This window comes from Carassius auratus, chromosome 49 (assembly GCF_003368295.1).
Source record: "Carassius auratus strain Wakin chromosome 49, ASM336829v1, whole genome shotgun sequence".
In the NCBI taxonomy this organism is placed as follows: domain Eukaryota; kingdom Metazoa; phylum Chordata; class Actinopteri; order Cypriniformes; family Cyprinidae; genus Carassius; species Carassius auratus.
Genome location: NC_039291.1, coordinates 11,057,493 through 11,081,793, shown reverse-complemented (window position 1 = coordinate 11,081,793; position 24,301 = coordinate 11,057,493). Strand labels below are relative to the sequence as shown.

Here is a 24,301-nt window from a genome sequence, read left to right as displayed (position 1 = left end):
GGGTATTTTTTTTTGGGGGGGGGGGGGGGTATTCATATAGTATTACAATTTTCTCAATTTTTTTTAGCTTTATGTCTTTAAAAAATATTAAACGCATGGTGCGAATTATAAGGCTCTGTAATCACAACTTCAATACTATCAAAGGAAGTCAAAACAAAGTTTGGTGTGAGGGTTTAAAAAGCGCGTATTAAAAAGTTCCCTTAAAGTGAGATTTCAAGTTAGGACAGAATGCACTAAACAACAGAGGTTCGCGAACAGAAGTCTCCAGTTCAACCGAAGTAGCCATGGCAAGTTAGCTCAGGGCGCCAAATCCGCCTTATTTGTGTTGCGCACGACGAACATCAACTGACAAAATGACACCAAATTCAAATTACTGACACCGCTCTTGAATTTATTGAATAAATCTTACGTGTTTGACCAAATGTGACTTTTCATTGACTGAACTGTAATATTTAGTCGCATTCTTGATCTTTGCTTAATTGCATATTCTTCATAATGACCAAGGATGCATTTTAAAGAGGTGTCACTGCAGTAATCAATTCCATCTCGTTTCCGCGCCAAAATCGATCAAATACATCACAGTTAAGCGCAGGTTGTTCAGTTCTTGCAGCCACAAGCTTCGGGTCCCGGTCCGGTGATTACAGATGCGCAGCGGCGGGACCACGTCACTCCCGCAGTCACTGCTGTCAAGGGCTGTCCTCCCCCTCGCTCTGCTCCGGCCATGAGGGAAGCTGGGAGACGACACACTTGGCTAGAGCCCCTTCACACCTGCTTACAGAATGCCATTCAGAAGGCGTCCCAATCAGCTTCAAGACAATACCTGCTAAAACGTGTAAAGAAATACCCAGAGGTTACATATTTCCCAAAAGATTTGAATGGAAACTCCATGTTGATGCTTAGTCCTTTCTTCTAGGCATGTGGGTTTGTACTGGTTTTAAACATCTTCACTGCTAAAAACATGCAAAAGTAATCATTAGTAATTCGATGAATAGGATTCAAAACAAGGTTTGAAATGGCTTTTTCTTTACACATGATCAGTGAAAAATGCTGGCTATCAATCTCACATTAAAATGATTATTTTGATGTTGTAAATAAGATTAATAGAGTATTTATTACTATTTGCTGTATACTATAGGCTACTATATATTTTCAAAATGTATTTGTAATTATCTGTGATTTATTCAAGCAATTTGTTGATGAAGATTGTAAGTAAAGTAAATCCTATCCAAGTTGTTTTCAGTGTATGAGCTGTTGTATGATTTATTATTTTATATTAAGTAAAACACTACAATGAAATGAACATATAGGTCAAAATGTCTTTGTAAAATATTCTAGCAATAACTGAGCAAAATTGTTTTCAAATGGCATTCATTGAAAAACAGCTCATACACTAAAAAAAAAGCTGTTCAAGAATTTGTTAGATCACAAATCATAAGAAATTTTGACCTATGTTGAATTGATATTCAATTTATTGTAGTATTTTACTTTTATTTTCTGTAAAAATAATAGAACGAAAACTGCCCATACAGTGGGAAAAAACAGTTGGATTTAGAATTTTAGTAGGATTGTATTTCAGTGTATATGGAGTTTTAGATTCTATTCTTTTAAATTAAATAAAACACTACGATGAATTAAAGTTCAATAAATTAGGTGAAAATTGGGACAATGTTGTGTGATATTAATTGTTGGATATGATCATAAAATCAAGAATTCTGAAGTAGGAGAGGCCAAAGGAGGGATGCAGACATTTGATGTGTTTTGAACTAGCTAATATTTCATGCTTATCTAACACAAGTTTTTACAATAAAAGCATGGAATTTATGCCTGTAATGCTTTAAAAAATAAAAAAAAAAGTCACTGGGTACCAATGCACCCTATTTGTGGAAAGTGCCATTACATTTATGATATGTGGGATGGGGAAGGCTCAGGGGAAAAAGGCTGACGGTTAACAAGAAGAGTGGATTCATCCCAAGAATAATGTTATTATGGATAATGACTGCATCCATCTACGATAAAGCTGACAGATGAAGAAGGCGGCAGACATCTTGGTTCTATTTTGAGATTCCTCAAAGCACCTAGCTCCTGATCCACTCAAATTTACGCCGGTGATTCACTCTGTAAATTAATTATTATTATATTCACCCCACGTTTGTGTGATCCTAAAAGTTAGACAAAACACCTCTATGAAGCAATTCTTGACATGCATTGATGTTTCAGACTGAATACTTTTTCCACTGCGTGGGAGTTTTCATTCTGATTGATTGTATGAAGCGTTCAAACAAATGATCAGGTCAAAAGCTTAAGCGTTTCTCCGCAAAATAAAGTAGAGCAATTTTCCTCCTCCCTTCAGGCGCCATGTCAAGTCCCATCACGACATGCGGCTGCTTTCTGACACAAATGCAACGTACCACCTTGCCGCAAAATTTGCTAATTTGCTCGTGGTCATCGATGTCACTGTGATTTCAAATCAACGTCTGCAAGTGGATCACAAAACACGCCACGTGATGATGAAACACAGGAAGTGCCGTGGGCCCAGCGCATCGAATCCATACGAGTGCTTTTTATGGTTTCACTGGTGAATGCTGGCTAAAGGCATCATAAGACATGTCATATGTTTACCAGCAGCTCTAAAGACAAAAACTGACACACTTCAGAGAGTCAAAGATACATTACATCTTGCTCCTGATTATACAGTGTAACAGAGTGTCATGTGACTCTTCATTCAAGTTTATTCCACTCTTTACCTCATTTGTTCCTCACATCGCTTGATGTGCACTCAGACACTTAACTTTCAACCTTGTAATTGCATTGGATTACGGCAGCGCTGTTAACAATGACACCGTTAATCTGCACATTGTTGTCAACAGATATAGTCTATTCTGGTCAGCTGTGAGGAGAGATCAATAAAGGTTGTCAGTACTATATATGAGTGTAAAGAGGCTCGGAGAGCCTGCTGATCTCCTTACTCCAAATAGACTGGGTTCTAACTCAATAGAAGGGCTCATCAGTCTTCCCAGTGGGGTGTTTGCTGATATGAATTGGTGTCTTTAATTGAATTGAGGAAACTCACAATATTGGCTCCCTCCTGGTTTTCAGCCGCATATTAATGGCACCCGGAGATTTAAAAACAGCACACTCAGATGTTTATAGACACCATGCTGCTGTTAAATGAAAGACTTAACTGTATTACTCTATTTTTTTATAGGTTGGGCCTAAAACTCCCATACCTTCGTAGTATGTACTGAATTTGTTGTCAATATTTATTATCACTTTATTTATTATTGGAAATTGTTTTATATAAAACTTTAATATTTTATACAAACAAATATTTTAATATTTATGTTTAAATATTTGCTTATGACACTTAATGTAAATATCTGTTGTAATATATTATTATTATTATTATATAAATATATATATATATATATATATATATATATATATATATATATATATATATATATATATATATTGAATATTACATTTAAATTAAATTAAAATATAAATTAGAATATAAAGTTTATTTATCAGAAATATAAGTTTATCAATAACTGCAAACTAATATTTGGTTGTATCCAAATTCCATTCATAATATGATTAAAATCTTACTTTAAATATAAATATAGCACATTATATTTATATTATTATTTATAATAATCATCATTTTCTATAAACAATATTTTACATAAATATTATAATATTACCCTTTCTCATATTAATATTTCAGTATTTTCCAATGTCACTTAATTTATTATTTTATAATTATTTTATACTGAATATCAACATTTACAATTTTGAATATAGATATTAACTTTTTTATGTAATGATTAACTTATCAGTAAATGAATAACTGCATTACCAATATTAGGATGTGTACCTTAATAATACAGTATGCAGTGAATTTGATGAAGAACTAAATCCTTAACTGTTGATTTTTTTAATAACTTTGCGCTAATACCTTTAGCACTCAAAAAGAACTTTCTGGATCACAGTTCTTAACTGTTTTTTAATATCTGTCGGCTGCTGAGCTCTGATGGGTTTATGAGATAACAAGCTGCACACTTTACTGCTGACACTATAAGAACTCGGCTAGCTTTTAATCTCAAATGAACTGAATCATAATGCAAATATCGCAGAGACTTTATTGTCTGACAGAGATGTCTAAATTCATCAGCTGTACCCTATGAGTTTTAATAAGCTTGTTAAAATCCAATTGCTCATGGGTATGTAAATGTCATCCGGGATTATAGTCCAACCAGTGGAAAGTGAAAAAAAAAAACAACACAGAGCTCCAAAACCATGTCACTGCGACCCCATCAGGCGACTGTCCTTTAGATGCATGCTAAATCTGCTCTATTTGGATATTTCATTGAGAACAGTGTGTCCATTAAGAGGTCTCTTAAAATACAAGGAGCTCTTGGCTGTCAGGGAGAGCAGATGAGGTCAGGGCTCCGAGCGGCCGTCTCACCCCTCAGGCCGCTAAACTCTGAACCCAACTGGATCAGCACGGATGTACCAGAGTCACACACAGCGTCAGACATCATCTGGCTTAATTATTCATTCAGAGTGAGCGGAGATGGTCTCCTCTGCTCCGCATGCATCTTTGATTTGTTACTTTGAATATATTACATATCTCTGCCTAATTAAGTTTTCCACTGATATTTAGAAAGCTTTATTATTTTGATGGATATTTTTGGAAGGCACGTCTAATTGTGGGAAGGAACAGAGATTTTCCTGTGTATTACAAAATAAATCTACCTTTTGTTCTGCCGCCCACAGGTCTGTTCATTAAGAAATGCTTTAGTTTACAGCTAATATGAATAGAGCGTGCATGATCCATGAATGATAAGTTCTTCTATTTTGCTACTTTAAGCACTGCTCTTTTGACTTGTTTATACAGCGGGGATTTATGATTGTATTTTTATCTTTATAAAAAGCATGATCTTTTTTACACATGGATCATCCGTCACACGTTTTTCAATGCAGACTAGATGGAAGTCAATTAAATACAATTCCTCTGACCGAACGGCATCTTTTTCAAAGTCCAGATTCCACTTTTCCATATTCTCCACTGTTGGCCTTTGTTGTTGAATCACCTTGAGATGATGATGCCAGGAACGCCATGCTCTATTGCACCCGTCCCTTTCTGCTTTCGTCGTACTCGTCCAGTTTTGAGTACCTGTCACAGACATTGTGGGATCCCTGTCTTGTACCTTTTTCTGACACTTCTGGCTTTGCGTTTTGCTGGGCCTGACAAGACATTCTCTACTTTGTCTGTGACATGATTTGATATGATGTGACATGAGTAGCCCACACGAGAATGCTTTGGGTTTGGCATGAAAATCAATCAGTCAACTGAACTGACATCTTTATATATCAGAGATATCCTGTAAGCTTAAGTCCTGAGGTCCTCCTTGTCTTTCATACTAAAATCATGTTAGCATGAGAATATTATACTAGAACACACCAAGGATTTATAGTACAGTACATAGAGATAAACAACGTGGGCTGAATTCACTAAACAGCTGCACCACTTGCGAAAACCTGTGTCATATTCACAAACCACCCACTATACAGTGTAACCAAGCACTAAATGTGCTGAAATACTGTCATCATCATCGTTTTCAAAGCAAACATGTATCTTTTTCTATGCATATGAAGGTTATTTTAGAATACTGTAGATCTGTTATTAAAAATGAACTTCACCTGAACAGCAGAATCCATTGAAATCCTCAAGAAGCGTCTGAAGGCCCACTCTTCTGGGAACACTAGAAGAAAACAGTGTCAAAGCAAAAGATGGATGTGAACTTTTCATATCCCTGATGACTATGAACTGTGAATATTAATGTAATATTTTTTATAGGCAGAAACCGTGATCTACAACTCAACTGAATAGCGTAGAGGGTGAAACGTCACTTTTTAAAATGGCACCATAGAAAAAAAACACATCACAGCTTTTTATTTCTTTGTATGTCAAGGTGCCTTTTTTCTTAAGAATACCTTTAGGACTTGCTGCCGGCATTAAACATATGTCTGTACGCATTCCCAATAAAAAGTGTATGTTATTCACAAGTATTTTAATTTGTTTTGAAAGTATAATTTAGGTACTGCCGAATATTTTTATATTAGTAAACAAAACTGCATGAAATTCAAGAAAATCATAGTCAAATCTGGCACTGCATGCAATGATTGTTTACTGAAAAACCTTTCATGGTTAAACTACAAATCTTTGCCAACTAACTGCACTACTAAGTGCAATTCCATCAATATTTTAACCAAAGTGTTCTTAATTTTCTTTTGTGCAGCAGCTTTTAAACTAAAATGCTTTGGAGACACTGCAATGCACTGTAAACATGTTTCGTTTAGGGCAGTTTCATAAGGAAAACGTCACGTTGTTAGGTAACCTTAATATATAAGTTTTATTAAATTCAAATACATTATTTAATACATCGGAATCAATCTCAGGACATTGGTTAACTTTCAATTTTTAGGGTCAGGTCAGGTAGAAGCAGTTTTGTTTTAGTAGTTGCTGATCACATTGAATGTTTTGAATATTAGCATTTTACTAATTTGGAAGAAAAAGCTAGATAGTTTAGTTTGTTAAAATGATAAATGTTTATCACTGAGCAAAAGTGACCAGCATTGCCCTTAACTCACTTGGTGTCTTCTCTAAATAGGGCATTCAATCCTGTGGGAATGTCTCTGGACGATTTTTGATTATGTTTCAGTGACACAGAATCAATGACTTGTGGCCTTTTCCTCCATGTGCACACAGGGAGCGTGCAGCTTTGCCCTGTCACTGCCCCTTCACACACACACACACACTCACACACACACACAACTCTCCACATCATATTCACTCTGCTCCTTCATTCTGCTTTTCGTCTTCATCCATAAGCACATCATTTCCATCCTGTTCCTGCAGGATTGACCAAAATTTTAGACATTCTCACTTTATTGTTTTTTTCTGAGGTGATGCTGCATTTGCAATTATGATGAATCTAAATAATAATACACTTTCTTTATTGGCACTGATTTGTTCCTTGAAGAAACTTTAACATCCATGTAACCTTTCGATTGCTCAAAAGGCTCTTTATAGTGCAAAATGACTCTTTCGATTATTAAAATAGTCTTCACACTAGGATAAAAATGTTATTTTAAGAGATGGTTACTGAAAGGCTCTTTGGGGAACCCAAAACTGTTCATCAATCGCATCGCCATAAACAAATTTTTGAGATTGTAGGCAAAAATCAAACGCTCAACTCCTATTGCTAGGTTGATCATTTCAGAAGATTTTTTCAAAAATTCAAATTAAAGGGACAGACAAAAATTTCTGTCATTTTTACCAAACATATATGACTGACCTTTTTGTTGTTGTTTTGCTGAACATCAAAATAGTTTTCTAGAATATTTTAACTGGTTTCATCCATTCATAAATATCCAGTAACATTTATAGTAACATTCTTATATACTCTCTAATGTATATTACAAAACAAAAACATGAAGAAACAGGCTATTTAAATAAAACAGAATCATGTGATGTGTTTTCACCATAAATTATAAAGCAATACATATTTTACTTAGAAACATAAATTTGATAGTATTTAACAATACAATTATGTGTAAACCATTTACTTACTTGTAACCAATTATTAGGTTTTTGCTATAACCTTTTTTTCTTTTCTTTTCTTTTCTTTTCTTTTCTTTTCTTTTCTTTTCAGTGTACAATGAAAGTCAGTGTGGTCCAAAACACCACTGAACCTCAGTGACTTTAACTGTATGGGAAAAAAACACCCAAAAACAAATCTGAAATATTTCTCAAAATATCTTCTTTTGTGTTCTACAGAAGAAAAAAAAACTCATACAGGTTTGGACCGACTTAAGGGTGAGTAAATGATGACCGCATTTTCATTTCTGGATGAACCATCTTTGGGCACATAAGCATATGCAGTCCAAATGACTGATTGCATTGTGTTATTTCCATAATCAGCCATCAATTCCATCTCCCGATGAATGTGGAAGTGTGCATCCCTCAGAGCGGATAATCAGCGTGCAATGCTACGATGCACAGGGACACCCTCCAAAAGGTCATCCGAGAAACAGCTATTTAAAACGGGAAGTTTCGTAAGAAGTCACAGAGTACACATTCTAGGTTTAAAAATCTTAATCACCTTGGCCAAAAGTTTCCCTTCCTGTAGACGATTGTGGAAGGCTAAAAAAGGAATTCCTAGAACAATGTCATTAAAGAACTATCTAATTGCGTTGTGAAAAGGTCTCCTCGGTCTGCTCCATCTACATCATTATGTGGATATTTCAACACATGGTCGTCCTTTTTTTCTTTAGGGACCACGAACGAGATGCCTAAATAAAGGCATACCAAAGTCATCTCCTGCACTAATTGGCGTTCATTAGCTCTAAGGTTGATACTTCGAGCTCTGAATCTCAGAATGAAGATCATCAGAGAAGATGTACCCATCAATCAGTTTGATTTACCCTGTTAATTAATCACCATCATTAAAGTTGCTAATTGTGCAAAAAGTGTGTGAAACGACTCTTTGCCGTCAAATCATGTTTCATTCACGCACTCGAGGCAGAGAATGTTTAAAAATGACTTCATTTTGAATAACCCATTCCTATTCGAACCCAATATTGAGACACCTGAACTTACTTTATTAAACATTACAGATTTAAACAGATACAGGGTCATGCATCAATCAATTCCACGAAAAAAAAGAAGAAGCTTAATTTAAGGTTTGTCAGGTGTAGAGGCCAAGACATTGAGATGCTCGGCCGAGCTCTAATTGCAGTAAGTGTACTGTTTATTTTTCACTTGTAGAGAGCAGTTATCAGTTTAAGTGATTGCAGTCAACAAAGGTGACTTCTTGTTTGGGAATGAATGACAACAGATGTCCGTGATCATTTAGAAAGAGATGCCAGCGCTGGTGAATTGGCCGTGGAATTTATCGATATGTGAGTTACAGGCTCTCGTTGGATGAGTCAGCCTCTCTCAAGGGAACGGTGCACGTATCTTTGTAGTCTAGGCTTAAAAAGTGTTCCCTCTCCAGGCCTCTTTCCAACTTTTAACATCAAGAAGGGAAAAGACACAGCTTGATGTTCTCTCTGAAATGAGGACAGAATATGGCACTGAATCACTAAAAATGTCGATCCGCTAAAAAAGAATCTCACCCAGTCTTTCAAAATGAAGGGTATAAATACAGTGAACTGAATTTTCATTTGATGTGTCTAAAAATTGAGAAGGTCTCCAGCATCTCAGGAGAGTCAGCGTTCTCTCTGAAGTGCACACTTAAAGCTTTATTAGGAGGACTGCAAGTTGCCGAAGTTAAAACAAGAAGCTCTGTTTTGTCTTAATTGTGTTTTCACGTAGCACATTAGCAGTTCATTAGAGCAATTAATGGAGATGTTGTTTGTTGCATTTACTGCAAACATGTCACAACACTCATTAATGAACAATAATAATCTATTTGAATTAGACGAACCTGCAGCATTTATTTATATTATCTTAGCAAATGTATATATTAGACTATGATTATAAAAACTTAAAAGAGCGGGGCTAGTTGTCACACAAGGAAATTAATACTTGGGACAGTTTAATGCTGCAGCTTTATGTACTAATGCTTATGTTGATAATATAATACCTTTTTTCTTTTCATTTTTATTTCAAGTCAATCTGATAAACAAGCTAGGCCAAAAGCAATCTAAAAGTAATTAAAAAGTAGTCTGATTACTTCACCTAAAATGTGTAATGTAATGGATTTTGTTACTAACTACAATTTTTATAATGTAATTTGATTCAGTAGCAGATAAGTAATCTACCCAGATCTACACACACACACACACACACACACACACACACACACATATATACAACAGTTCTTTATGGTCCTCGAATCTGATTGTCTGAGAGCCTTTTCCAGCCAGTTTTCCCCTGTGTTAAATATGCAAATGACAAATAAATGCCTCTTGACTTGATATTCTAGTGATTACAGAAATTGTGTCACAGGAAGGTAGTTATTTAGACTTCAAATATGCGGTTTGTTAATAAAGATCATGATAATTAGAAAATTAGCTTTGACGTTTTCGGGGATGTGAGCTCCGGGGCGTCAGCAGCCATTCAGTGCTCATTAACAGAGAGCAACATTACCTGGGCAAGTTCTTCTGGAAATTGCTATACTGGCTCTGATGTCTCTACAGTGGTTAAACACAAAGATATGATTTGATTTGGGTAGGGCTGCACGTTTTCAAGTTTTTCATTAACCGTTAACCGAGGACCTTAGCGGTTAATAATCGGTTAACCATAGTGTGCGCCAGGGTTTCCGTTGTCCGGTAATTTCCAGACATTGGCCAAAAAAAGAAAAAAAAAAAGAAATGTCCGACAAAATTTAATCTCTCCGGTCAAATTGTCCTATTAAAACTACCTAATAATCCCGCCCACTAACACAATCTGTATTTGAGAATAAGCCTAAAATGTATAAAGCAAATATACACCGACCTTTGGCTATGTTATAAAGGAACAGGCTCTAGTAATGGTTATGTAACTTTCCGTGTTTAGGTGAAGGTAACAAGCAGGCTCCGCGGCCGCCTCGTTAAGGCTATGACTATGATATGTTTGACAGGTACAATATTTGAAAATCGATAATTATTTTTTTTAATTACATTTATATCTGAATTTATGTCAACCTATAGACTTTCAAATATCAAAATGTCATGAATTAATATGTATTTGTTTACAAAATGACATATAAACATATTTTCCTATTATATTTTGCCTGGAAACGCTTCCAACAAGGCGTCAGTTCTATTTCTAGCATGCACGCGTCGAGCCACGCCTGAGCCGCGCGTCTCACGCAGGCAGTCGGCAAGCTCTAACCTGTTAACATGGGAGCCGAATTAAAAACAGACACGCCACGCAGCTGAGATGCTTTCGCTCATCGCCACGCATCCAGTGTGTCCTGACCGGCCTAATGATGCCCGGGTGTTGGCTGTTGAGATTACAACAACGAGGTTGTACTTGAAGTATATCTAAGCACTGTATTGCAATACTTGCATTTTGCCCCGTCACTCTCAATTTTAAAGTGCTCCAACGCTGTACTTTTTTTTGCCCGCTTCATATTAGAAAAATGACTACTTCTTGTGGACATTACAAATGTCTGGGAACGCTCTGGCGGTCTCTGGTGGTGCAAAAATGTATTACAACTAAATTCAATGCACGCCATTGACGTCACTTAACCGAGCAAAATGTTTCACTCGGTTACGCAATTTTTAACGGTTAATCGGTTAACCGGTTAACCATGGACACACCTAGATTTGGGTAATTCTAACAGGCAGTGTTTGGTCTCATTTATCTATTATTTATTCCTTAACTTATAAAATCTCATAATGTTATTTTTAATATAATTTTAATGCTGTGTATCAGAGCGCTGCCTTTTTACTTTTGACTGAATTGCCTAGCAACTTTTATGATGGCGGTTGTTGTTGTTTATTAAATATTATTATTCAATAATATTAAATAATATTAATATTGTTACGAGTGGGACGTTGCTGAGAGCCATGGGAACGGGTCAAGGCCGGTGGAGAAATTGGAAATGAGCGACACCTGCTCCACTCACCAATCTCAAGTCCCACGGAGCAGAGGAGATCCGGAAGGATAAAGGAGGAGTGACGACAGTGAAAAAAATGACAGGAAAGGATGCATATTTACTAATTACATGAAGTTGACCAGACAAAACATGAAAAAAAATTGTTTATATTGTCTGCAATTAAATACAAGTCAAAGTAAATTTAGAAATCACTTCTTTTTTTTTTCTTTTTTTTTTTTTGCGTTTTCCATACTGTCCATACTAATCATAACTTTTTCTGATTTGGGGTTGTAGTAACAGAGGTTTGGGCTCAGCTGTTAAACTGTCAAAATGTACACACACACATATATATATATATACACATATCACAACTTTTAAGTACTTTATAAAAAAACTTGCTCCAGTTCCCCGCTTCAAATGCTCAACAGTTCAATGTGTTCTCAGAGAACAGACTGGCTGCTTTAAAATGTTTCCACAAAGCTCTTGGATGACAGAAAAGTACACTTTGTTTGTCCCTGTTCTTCCTGAAGAACTGTTCTTATATTCTGACGATGTCGTAACCTTTAATGAAAGCACCCACATATTCAATGTCAAAAGAGATGTATTCATGATGCTTTAGTCTATAGAGCCAGATTTGATTTGATCTTTAGAGAATTGAAATCAAGCTCACGTTCAAAATGGCTCCAGAATCATTTCATTTATTCCATCCATAAAGTGTGTTAATCTCCTGTTTTATGAGTCAAAATATGTATGCCAAAGAACCATGGCTTTATTCCCATACTCTTGGGACAAAAACACTGAGGATTGCCCCGAGGATACGTGTGCATCTGCATCATAATGCTGCATGTTGGATAACGTGATTGGCAAATCCACACCTCCTGGTGAATTGTGTCACATCTAAAAGCAGACAAGGTATGAAAGTTCTTAGAAGTTGGGTTTTTAGAGCTCTGCTACAATGTGCATCATGTTTTATAGAGCTCCAGAGTAATTAAAGTGTAGGTTGTCGATTTCTCATGATTATCTCTGTTCAGTGAGCTGCAACTCAAACGACTCCGTTGGCAATACTGAGGGAAGATTTCAGTAGCGGAAGTGAAGTCATGACTCAGGAGCAAGAAATGCACTGTGATTTACACTGTAAACTGCATTATATTGCAAACAGTATATAACCACAGGACTGCTGGACTGTACATACACTGTTTTCCAATATAAAGAAGTTTTCCTTAAAGAAATAGTTCACCCAAAAACGAAAATTTACTCAACCTCAGACAATCCAAGATGCAGATAGGTTTGTTTCTTGATCAGATCTGATTTGGATTAATTAAACAGCATGTATATCACTTGCTCATTGTTCCTCTGCAGTGAATGGGTGCCGTCAGAATGGGAGTCCAAACAGCTGATAAAAACATCATAATAATCCAAATAATCCACACAATTTCATCCCATCAGAACTAAAAAGCTGTGTGTTTGTTATAAACAAATTCATCATTAAAATTTTTTTTACTTAAAACCATTGCTTCAGTCTAAAATATAAGGACTCTATCCATAATATTACATTCTTTAGCGAAAAAGTTGTCATCTCATTCCTGCCCATCAAATGACGTCTTGTGGAGTGAAAAGCTACAGTAGAAACAAATTCATTATTAATGCATTCTAATTTTAAACCCTTGCTTCTGGCCAAATTATGAGTACATAATCCATAATCATGCTTCTGCATGATTGAACTGGTTTGAACTTGAAGTCAAAAACATCATCATGATGGATTTGTTTATTATAAACTTGCAACTTTTTGCTTCACAAGACAAAATTTGATCCTTTCATTATAATGATTGTCTTAAAGGGATAGTTCATCCAAAAATTAGGGTGAAAAAACTATCCCAGAATTTTTTTTTCCCTTTTAATTTTACATTTTGGTTACACACTATCACAAAAATAAACCATCAGCCCAGTTGTGAGATGAGGATTACTTAATCTGAAGTTTAAAAGCAGTCAGCCCACAACCCTGAATGAAGGAACCAGAGAGAAATTAAGCATCCATCACCCATGACCATCGCTGTTAACCACCTTTAGAGCTGTGTGACAATGTAAACCTAAATCCACCACAGTGGCATTCCCAGGAGCTCATGACATGATATCTATAAAGCACAACAGGAGTTGACACACGGAGCCTCTTAACACTCTTCAAAGCAATGACTCACCAGCTTTTATTTAGAGTAGATATGCAAATCAGATGCCACAGCCATCACCACATTCTCTCCTGAACCCTTGGCAGAGCATTAATCACACCACCGTGGAAACGTCACCCGCTGCCCATCGTAACGTCACAGACACCTGAAGATCAATTCATTGTGTTTTTGGGGAGCTAAAAGAATGTGTTAAATACGTCTACAGACTGGTGCGGATGGACACAAGAACATGATGTATCATATGCAACTGCTGTTTTTAAAATAAAGACGCATTTCAGTCGAAGAAATGTTTCACAGTATGTCTGTCAGAATATTATACAATCATATTATAATTGACATGGAACCAGGGTGGAATTAAGATTTATTGCTGTGTACACATTATGTTGGAATGATCTCACTGTAGGAAGAATGAAGATTATTGTTGGATATTTGTATTGTTAGTAAGTTAGAATTGTGAATGTTGATGTACAGTTAAATAAAAAAAAAAATATTCATTCGAGTCATAAATTAGTATACTTGATAATAAAAGATTAGCATAAAAAACTACATTTCCCATCATTCCCTGTGATAAAAAGATGAAAACCAGCACCAAGACTCATATGTAAAGTTCAGTTCAATGAGCAGGTCCAAATCACAATGGCAAAATCTGGAAATGGTGAGAAAAGAGAGGATACAATGAAAAAGAATTGGAAAAATAAGTCACAGAGAACGGATTAATTAATGTACTCATGGGCACTCAGTTATGCGCACTTAAGTTTTTGAGACAATCACTTGAACCATATGTGACTAACCACAGGCAACCGGGAAATGGTGTCATTTCTACTGATTGGCTGATGGGACAACAAGATTGCTCTCCAAGATTGGAGTCTTCAACCCTCCACAGACTATTCTGAGAAAATACATCTGAAAAATATAAACCCCATTTTACGCTTTTTAAAAATCCCCCAAAAATGAATTTATCTGGCAAAATGAACTATAATATAACAAATATTTAGGATATTGCTTGAAACTAGAAATATATCTATAGATGCCACTACAAGGAAAATGGATTAATGAAAAAAAAGTTTATTGAGCAGCAAATCAGCATATTAGAATGATTCCTGAAAACTGGAGTAATGGCTGCTAAAAATTCCGCTTTGCCATCACTTAAATAAACAAAAAAATAGATTCTAAAATATATCACAATCTGAAAACTGTTATTGAATTGTGTTTTATATTTTTTCTTCTTTTTATTATTTTTGATTAAATGCACCCTTGGTGAGCAGCATAAAAGACTTACTGTATATATAACATTCTTTTATTGTCCAAATCGCTTTTTTTCATGACAGGATTAATCAAAACATAACAAACTAATTAGTAAACTTTATCACACAGTCTGGGGTAACTGAAATCCTTGAATTTATTCCTCTCTCAAAGACTTCACTGCATTTTTTGTCATAATGTTTACTGAATCATAAGGTCGTTGTGGAGACAGCCAGACCTTTTCAGTGCTTGACGTTATATTCCTGCTATAACTGTGATGACAATCTTTTTTTCTGAACTAGAGCATAATTTAGTTGGAAACCCATTTAAAACAGAACTTTGGCAGGGGTCAGTCTGCTGTTTATCCAAAACTCACTATCCCAACACCAAATGCAATTTGAGATATATTCCAAATTATCCTAGTGACTTGCCCATATTTTAATTGCAGGTCTGTGGGCAGGGACAGTTTTCAGTCTCACCAAGGGGGTTAAGGAAATTTCTTGCCAATTTATCATCTAAGTAAAAATCATGTGTATGATTAATTAGTACACCTTTCCACCAGTGTTGTTACTGTCAAATGAAAAAACACTGACAAAAATTTGGTGTAGAAATTTTTTTACTCATGAACAATTACAAAGAAATTGGTCATTAAAGTAAACTTTTAAAGGAATTTTAAAGTAGAAAGACTGAAATAGAATTGTCTTGTAAACTTTCTCTTTATTTTGATTTTTTTATTGCAGTGTAACAAATTAAATATTTAAGTACTAAAGTTACTAAAACTAAAGCATAAAAAAGCTAAAAAAAATAGTAATAAAAATGGCAAAAGCACATTAAATAAAAAGTTTAGATAAAATTACTTGGAACATAAACTAAAACTAAAATGAAAACACGTGAAAATGCATTAAATGAAAATGCAAGCTTATACAATATATAAATAAATGCTGTAACAGTCCATAATACTAAAATAACATTGCTTTCTGCTACAAACAGCATAATTTGAAGTATCATTCATGTCCGTAGGCCAAACTGTGAGAGTAAGATGTTAATATTAATGCATTTTAAAACTGTAAATTGCACCTCCTATTCTTTGAGAGCTTCAGTGACCACTTTTTAAATCAATTACCACTGCAACCCACAGTTAAATGAATAATTTGTGATCTTCAACCATTATTAGACTTCAAAATGAGGCATTGACTGCTATGTTTTCTGCAAAAGTGAAGCTCACGGCACCTGACTTCTACTTTTAGCTCTGTAATCCAATTTTGAAATATGAATTAAGTTGAAAGTGTCATTTGCATAACAGGATGTCTTGCATGCACATAATCTAAATTATTTATGGCAAACCAGAGTGGCACTGGATTTCGTATATTTTTGGAGCTTTCATGCTCAATGAAAGTGACGGTTCAGCAAGTTAGCAAATGTGGCGGCTTGTCTGAGCCAAGAGCATTACATTTTACATTAATCACTGCCAGCAACTGATCTGAAATATTTGGTGCCAGAATATCACAGGTGACACTGAAGTGCAACAATGCTTGTTAAGTGACAGTCGCTGAGGATAACTGCCTCATTCTGCAAGCGGTTTGACTGACTTCTGAACTCTGACGGGTACTGAACATGCTACTGACAGATGTTCACTGGAGTTTCTTTTAAATGTCTACATATACAGTAGCACATAATCGTGTCTGCATGTGGGCAGGGGTGTGCCTGACATGACAGAGAGACCAAAGCAGCTGCAAAAGGTCAGGTTTGTCACATAGCATTGCATTAGCAGGGTTGTCGCAGGTCCATGTAGCCAAACTCCAGCTGTGAGGGAGTTTTGTGAAAAATATGCTGTTTAATTAGCTGTTTAAGTGCATTAAAATAGATCATTTGAAGGGTTAAACTTCTTTGGGCTCAACTCTTTAGAGGCTCCTGTCTTAAAATTTGCTGTTAATGAGGTATCAACAGAGTCTTTCACATTTTTTTTTCTTCTGATATTAGTCACTTTGAAATTGGCACATAAATCAACAGATGGTTAAACAATTTTTAAATCTTCAAAGATTGTTCATACATGAAAAGAGTTTTTTTGTTGTTGTTGTTGTTTTTTTTTTTTTTTTGAGAACTGAAATGACTTAATGAAAAGTCGCGATCCAACTCTCTCAATACTTGATGCAACTTAGCCTGAATTTGGATGTGGAGTGCAGGGCGAACGTCGCTTTGTGAGAGGGCCCCTGTGGATGCGAGAACCGCCGTCATCTCTCAAAAGGCTAATTTGTCACTTGTCAAATGCAGATTTGGTGAGAAGTCATTTCTTTCAGATTTGCCTGTTCCCAGCGGTCCTACTCTGTCAGTTCACATAGTGTCAGAAGAGGGTGTGCTGATGACCAATTAGACATTTAAAACTCTCAAAAGCATCGTCCCATCTAGATCGCTGAGTTAAAACGTCATCTTCGCATGATTGCGCACAGCTCAAGTCTCTTTGGCTACCAGCTAGATACCAACCGGGTGTTTAATATTAGGAGACTGGAAATGGCCAGTAGCTTCTTTAGATTGCAGCAAGTGTTATTTTTGCATTCTTATTTTTTCCAATGGCAGCAAAAAAAAATTTTTTCCTAAAAATAGCTGAATAGCTGAAAAAAAAAATTAGAGAATCTATTGGACTGCGACATATACATCAAATTGAGTCACTCCTTCAGCAGCTGTATTAGAACATTTTTAAGATGAAAACATTGAAAAGATAGATTTCCAATTACAATGTAAATTAAGTCTAAAATCTGTCAACACTCTGTGAAAATGCTCATGTTTTCCTGATAACTAATTTTAAGTTCACAATCAAATGACTCATTAGTTTCGCTTGTATTGTTATATTTATTTTTTGTGTAAGGTGTCTTGAGCAGCTGCTTTTAAAGGCACTATATATAAAAAAGTTTATTATTATTATTATAAATATTCTTATAAAACAGAGTGCAATTTATATGGCATAAAGCTACTTTTAAACAAATACACAACAACTATACACTTTGTAGTTCAGGGTTTGGTTAGTATGGTCTGATACAGCGGATGCCATAACTACATCACTGTTTAATTACATTTCATTGGCCAAATTACAACCTGACCATACTCCAATTAAACCGCAATTAATAATGAGAGCTTATGACCTCTTGCCTGGATCTTTGGTTTAGCATGCTAGGCACTTCATAGGGAATTTCTGTGGGCTCTCTTCCCAGAGGCAAACACCGAATATTTGCATGCCTGATATTTCCATTTTGTCTTGCACTCTGGCTGAGATTATGAGAATATAAAGAGTTTAGCCCCGAGCTTTTTGAAAAGGTTGGGTAATAATAGTCTGATTTCTCAGCTTTATTGACACTGTGGAAATTAGTCACAGTGTTTGAGAGCAGAGAAAAGTGAAATTGGGGGGGGGGGGGGGGGTGAAAAGTGAAAAATTGTCTTGTGGCTAAAACATTGAGCTTGGTGAATGATGTCACTGTTTTTTAATGAGGTCTTGAATGGCGGAGGGGTTAGGGATGACCTCTGTGATGAATGCAGCTCGCGTTTATAGTTAGTCCAGGCCACAGCATGGAAGCCCATGACTTCCTGCTGTAACAGCACGTCCGAGATGGATGAAAAAATGTTTGAAAAACCTTGGAATGTAATTTCAAGGACGCACGCTTGCATGCTGTGATTTTCTAGGATACCAGCCAGATCGTGCAGGATGTTAGCCATGGCATATACAGCCAGAGTCTCTTCCATTTCCTATCTGATCATGTGAGAAGAAGCAGGTGCTGTAATACACTACTAAACACGTAATCATGTGAGAGAAGACTGGATCTTTCTTAGGAAGGATTCAGATGTTACTTTCCTCAGTTGGGAAGTTTTAGTCAAGAAAGGAATGAAGGGGATTCAAATAATTGTCCAAACAACGAATTTGGTAGATTAAATTATGGAAATGTTTTCTGATTTTATATTCTGGGTCTTTCTAAGGACGCTTTCAGGATTATTTATTTGTTTGTTTATTTTTTCTTTCATTCATTCATGGTAACAAGTGAAACTTCTGCAACTTGTTTTTATACTTTTTGGGATCCAATTAATTCCTGATGGACAAAATTCAATCCGAAAGTTTTACTCACAATAGGGAAGAAAAGTTGGTTGTGATTTTAACCCTACAAAATTTTAACCCTCTTAAATATGACGTCAGACATATCAACCATTATTTTTAAAAGGTGAAATCTAAAAGCATGCAAAACCATGATATTTAATTGGAATAAAGCAAATTTCCTACATAACCAATTGAAATGCAATGATGGTCAATGCAGACATATGAATCCTAGTATTCTGATTAAAAAACAAATTTCGGAATAAAATAAAGTCCTTTTGCCTTACACATTAAACAGAGTTAAATCTATCATGTGTAACAGTAGTATGTCAAGTGCACATTTCCGTATGTAATCAAATGCACTATTTTTACAAAATAAATGTAAACTTTCTTTGGTTTGTATAACAGTTCTTACATAAAGCATTGTGTTCAATTCAATGCAACAATGCATTTCGGAGAAATTCTGCTTATGTTTAATGACCCAGTGTTTGCAGTGTGACTTTATTCATAAATATTATTTTTGTGACACCTTGAACTGGTTGCTCCAATGAATCCGCTTAGTTGACTGAACAAATATGAGATACAATTCAGTGGGAAATCACGATCTGTGGACATCCTGACACAGTTTTTTGCTCCATGTGATTATGTTTAATTGGATGTCCCAGGACAAGTGGGTCGGTTTCATTTACATAACACTGGACTAAAAATACAAGAACACATCCAACTGAAAGTCTTTCATTATATGGTCACTTGGATTAAGTCAGACAGGCATGAAATCATTGCCCTTTTGTTTGCTTCCCTTCTCTGCTCATCATGCCCTCTGTTTGTGACAGGTCAACAGCAATCTCCCTGAGAAGTGGAAAGCCAACACAACAACACTTTACCTTCTATTTAGGAGATATCGGCCCCTACCGTTTCATGATTCATGGATCTCCGGAGGTGCAACCAGTCAGAAAGCGTTACAGGAAGAGCCTGATCTCTCCCACCACCGACACAATGACAGCCTGACCTTCAGGTGTATGTGCTTTCTCAAAACTGATCATGTTCTGCTGCGGAAATATACCACTTAAAAGGAATAGGTCACCCAAAAATAAAAAACTGCTAAAATTTACTCAGTCTCAGGCCATCACAGATAGATGCAGTAAATGGGTGCCGTCAGAATGAGAGTCCAAACAGCGAATAAAAACATCACAATAATTAATGAGTAACTCACACAATTCCATTCCATCAATTAACGTCTCATGAAGCGAAAAGCTGCATTTTGACTTTAAACCTCTTTTTCTGGCTAAAATACGAGTACATCTGTCCATATTTCTCTAGACGACTATTTCACTGGAGAAAGCAATGTTCAGCAGACTTTTATTCTTGCGTGAACTTTTCCTTTAAGGCCATGATACAGCCGATAAAATAACGCTCAGCAAGCCTTAGGGAAATGTAAAATGTATTTGGCATCACACCTTGGGAACTTCTAGACTGCAATAACATATATTCACTAAACAATGAGTGCTGTGATTACAAAACAAGCACTCAGTAACCCTTTGCGCAACTTTGTGTGCATCACCAAACTGTTGGCGGTGATGAAAACTCCTCAAACAACAGAACATGGGACTTCACACAAGGACCTAAAGAAAAACAGTTTGCGACTGTAAATATTGCATTCACTTCTCATTAAAATTCTCACCGTCACTCTACCTGCAGGCATACGCAAGAACGTCACTCCTGTTCTCATTTCCATAGCTGTCAGAAGCTTCACTTTCACAGGAAGCATTCAATAGCGCTTGTAATTAGTGATGCCCAAAATAAAACTGCCATTTGGTGATCTGTTGACATCGTTAAATGCAGAATCACAGCTTTGGGTGTCGTAACAAGATTCTTCACATACCTGTAAGCTATCTATAGTAAACAATTAGATAGATAGTGTTCAGCTTTGGAGATCTCATGAAACAAATAGCATGTGATGCTTTGCTTATTGCTTTTTCATATGATAATGCTTAACTACACAGGTCAGATGTTGGTCACAATTAAGCTACATTTTCACAAAGAACATGTGAAATCAGGCCTGGAAATAGCTCTTGCTGTGACATGAGTTTTATTTTAAAGGCTCTATATCAGGCATGTTAATGAATTTATTGCAGCTAGCTGAGATCTGTAACTACATCAATTGTTCTGTGCACACTTCCCCACAGAGCTCTTCAAAATGAGACAGCCCTTGGAATCCATGGCTTAAGCTTTATCGCTCTCTAAATATATTGCCTGAATTGCTATACATAGGTCTGACAAAACAATGGGAATCAGGGCACTCTATATTTGACAAGCATGTCAGCATGAATCCACATCATAACGCTCTGACATCAGCTTTCTCCTGATTTTACCTACAATGGTCTCCCATACTGTTAAAAAAGAAGAAATTAAAGGAATATAGTTACAAGTTAAGTTTTGTTAACAGAGTATTTGGCATGTTTTTGATTACCACAAAAATACTATTTTAACTTTTACATCAGTTTGTTAAAGAAAGAAAAAAAAATTGGCACAGAAAATCTATGGGGCAACCATGACTGCACAATCAAATTGCATTAATGTATTTTGTTGACACTTTACAATAACGTCCCATTAGTTGATGTTAGTATATTAATGTATTGACTAACAATGAGCAATTTTTTTAAAGTAGCCTATGTATTCACTTTTAATGTAGGTCATTAGAAAACAGTGTGTTGTTCGTTTACAAGCGTTTACAAGCTGCACCGGCAATAGAAAGCTGCACCATCGCTGGAACACGATGAAAGAAGACATTTGCATTCATACAATGGATTGCAGGTAAATATCTAATGTAGTGATATTTTATGTTTTCTTTTTTATAAAGCATCCGTTACTGTGAGAAACCGTCGTGAACGACGAATGATTCAAACTGAACCGCGAACAATTTCAAACCACTTTGCAAACCCATTTGAACAATAGTGATTCATTCGCGAGTCGCTAGTTCTGACTGAATCAGCGGACAGAAAATATTATTTAAGTATTATGAGGGGAAATAACTCTCGGATCGGTGTAATCTCCACTATCAGACAAGGATTTATTAGATATATTTTACAGGGGCTCGTGCGTCAACGAAAAAGTCATTTGTTTGTGATCGAACAACACAGGACGAGTGCCTGTTTTTGCGTGCAGGTAGTAAGGAGAGCCGTTGAAAGCGGTGCAGCCAGGAAGTACTGTGATCTGGCTGTCCCATGTCATAACTATACAAATACAAGTTATGCCCAACCACGAATTTGTTAATTATTTTTTTCTGCGTGTCACGAGCGCTACGATTTACACTCGAAGTCGGCGCAACTCACACTATTCTCCTGCCAGAGTTGAGTGGGATATTTCTAAATAAAACAGTTAAAGTGTTATTGTAAAGTGAAATTTAGCAACTTACATTTTAGATACAATGTCGACAGTTGCTTCTATTCCACAGTCGAATGACCGTTGTGTGTCTTTAGTTTTCATTCCTGAATGAATTATTGCTTTGAAGGAATCGGTTTCGTGAATGATTCAATGATTTACTATTCGCCACCTATTGGCGGAACGATGTAACCTGCGGAAAGAGCACCGTATTTAAATTAATAAAAAATTACTTCAAATTCATATTTTTTATGCTTAAGAATAATAATACAAAAAAGTTTTTTCAGTAAACTATTATTTTAACATTTCTATTTAGCCTGTAATACTCCTAAGATGTGTCTTGAATTAACTTTCTCATTAAGGAAGCAAGCTTAGGGCTAATTAACATTTAGATTGATTAGGAAATATATGAGCATGCATTTTCCTTGCAGTTTATTATTTTGCATGTCTGAATTAAAAATTAATTAGTTTGTTTTGAAATGTTTGAGACCAGAATGAAATGACTGCCATTTAAGCAGATTGCGGCAATCAATACTCAGGAGAATCTCGGTATTCAAGAGAGATAAAAGAATATCCTTAAACCTTGAATCTGCACACTTGTGTCCCATTGCAATTGCCTCAAAAATTAGATTACTTTTTTTTTTTTACAAACTCTCTCAATGCCTTACAAGAGTGTCTTCTCTTTGTAAATGATCTTCCTGTTTATTCTCTATTCGATTATGTCACAGGCCGATAACCTTTTTGAGCTGGAGCACAGCTGCTTCACAAGCCGTCAGAGGAGAATCTATTAACTACGGCCACACTGATGGAAAGGCTATTCTCAATACTGTTGCCCTCAGAGTCTCTAGGAATATAGCAGTCAAAAGTGCAAAAGAGACTCTTCTTCATGCTGATGAAGAGAGGAGCTCTCAGGAAACACATAAGAGGATATCAAATCTCTCGCCAGCTCTCCTGGACCACACTGTTCCTCTCTGAGGGTGGGGGGTGCTCTTCAAAGCACTTCTGTTCTGTCTTGTAACTGAAATAATTGCCTGTGCTGTTTATGAGTAGACTGAATGAAAGCTACAATGGAGATATGGTTCAGGGAAATGGCAGTCAAAGGAAAGTTTTTATGGGTGTGTGTGTGTGTGCTGAATGGAGCTGCTGTCATTCTCTTCATATCTCTGTTTTTATGAAAAATTATAATCTAATATAATGATTATATAAATCAAAATGGTTCTTTTTGTTAACTTTGTTAGCCAGTGGGAGTAAATGGATAAAAGTTGTATGGGAAAATATTAAGAAATATCGCAGATCATTCTAACATGTTTCTAAATGTTTTATCTAATTTACAACCCTTATTTAATTCAGTAGCGTCTTGTAACTTTGTTAAATAACCACTTGGTGCCGTGTTCAAACGCACTGACTAAAATTGAGACAATGGCGCCCCCAAAGGGATAACAACTGAACTGCTCTCAAAATGTTTTCGAAACCGAAAATAATGTGCATAAATATATAATGTACATAAATGTAGTGTAATATAATATAAGCAGCACAGAACTCTAGAAAGCATTATCAGAGGACGTAATTGAAGTTCAATTATTTAACATTAATTATATTATCAAAGATGTATTTAGATTTATTTTATATTATAAAGTAATATATTAATAAGAAATTGTTTATAATATATTGTAAATTAAATTAAATGTGCATATAAAAATAAGAACCGTTTTCAGCATTCCTCCCTCCTCTAACACCCCTCCCTAAAAATGCAAAACCATATTTAAATTAAAAATTTTGAAATCCTTTTTGAAAAAAATAAAATAAATAATAATAATTGCAAA

The 24,301-nt window shown here is 35.7% G+C and overlaps 1 long non-coding RNA gene across 1 annotated transcript; it reads right to left on the bottom strand.

The window, feature by feature from the left end:
- Positions 1–18: 18 nt before the first annotated feature.
- LOC113065955 (uncharacterized) lies at positions 19–22,640 on the bottom strand. Its single transcript, XR_003279099.1, has 3 exons — positions 22,513–22,640; positions 5,707–5,768; positions 19–820 (listed from the first exon to the last, which is right to left on the bottom strand). It is a non-coding gene; the product is annotated as an uncharacterized LOC113065955 (long non-coding RNA).
- Between the last annotated feature and the right edge of the window lie 1,661 nt (positions 22,641–24,301).